Here is a 1,331-nt window from a genome sequence, read left to right as displayed (position 1 = left end):
AGAGCTTTTACGTTGATTAATACATGTAATATTCACAAACACTTTGGCATGAATATAATGCTACTAAAGCAAAGGAAATCGTGAAAAGTACTGGTTTTAAAGCAGATGACTCCGAGAATCACCTGTTCTGTCTTTTCACCATCAGCTGGTTAGTTATCTTCGTCACAGGCCAGCCTGGTTCCAACTGCCCAACTGTGAGGTTAGCCATGGGGTCTCCTACCATTTGTCTTTTGTTCTTCTTGAGAAGATTTTTTTTTTTTTTAAGGCAGATAAAGGCTTGTTTTTTATTGAATGAGTGGTCTATCTAATTGCCGAGGCCACTATGTACAGAGAAGAGAGGGAGAACTTTATTTCTTGGTCTCTTCCTCCTTGGACAGAGTCTTGATGATTTCTTCCTTCTTGGCCTGGAACCGGTCTTCATGGTGCTCGCGGGCTTCCTTGGTCTTAGACCTGCGGGCCTCAGCCTGGTCCGCCAGAAGCTTCTCGCAAGCCTTGCCTGCCTTCAGCTTGTGGATATGTTCCATGAGAATCCGCTGGTTTTTGAACACGTTCCCCTTCACTTTCGGGTGTAGGCTGTGATACCTGCGGTGGTCAACCTTCTTAGATTCACGGTATCTTCTGAGCACCCGGCACAGAATTCTCATCCTCCTCATCCAGGTTACCTTCTAGGGCATTAGAGCGTTGGCACTACCCTTTTGCTTACGTATGTCCATACGCCTGCCCTTCCTGTGGGCCAAGGTGTTTTTCCGGCATCGAGCCTGGGAATGGACCATCACAGGCTTCCGGATGATGAGCCCATCTTTCATCAGTTTCCGGATCTGCTGACGGGAGTTGGCATTGGTGATTTCCTTAGTCTCATTGGGGTCCAACCAGACCTCCTTTTTGCCACAGAGGAGGACACTGGAGGCAAGCCTCTTCTGAAGCCTGAGCGTACTCACGCCTGCGGCCGCAGTGGTGAAAGGCGAGAAGATTTTAGATAAGTTGGGAATCAAATGAAATGCCATTTCTTTTACTAATTGTCCTTCATGTTAAGTCGAAGTTGCCATAACTGAATTGGCTGAATCTCTAAATCCCCCTGTGACCTTTTATCTGCTCTTTAAAGTTGGTTCTGTAGTTTAGTTTTTAAAGAGGTATTCTCAGTTATTGAGCCCCTACCGCTCACCCTTCAGGTCTCAGCTTAAGTATCACTTTCCCACAAAACATTCCCAAACTATCCCGCCTACGTTTGGTCACCTGGTAATATGCACGCGCAGAACACTGCAAATTTCTTTTAATCTATATCCCGCGGCTTTAATGACCTATTTCTTCCTTCTTTAATAAACTATAACTTC

At 45.7% G+C, this 1,331-nt stretch overlaps 1 pseudogene; it reads right to left on the bottom strand.

Annotated features, from left to right (window-relative positions):
- Positions 1-308: 308 nt before the first annotated feature.
- Positions 309-1,004, bottom strand: LOC132356238 (large ribosomal subunit protein eL19-like; annotated as a pseudogene).
- Positions 1,005-1,331: the final 327 nt, after the last annotated feature.

Source organism: Balaenoptera ricei, chromosome 2 (assembly GCF_028023285.1).
Source record: "Balaenoptera ricei isolate mBalRic1 chromosome 2, mBalRic1.hap2, whole genome shotgun sequence".
Lineage (NCBI taxonomy): Eukaryota > Metazoa > Chordata > Mammalia > Artiodactyla > Balaenopteridae > Balaenoptera > Balaenoptera ricei.
This window is presented reverse-complemented; position numbering and strand designations above follow the sequence as displayed.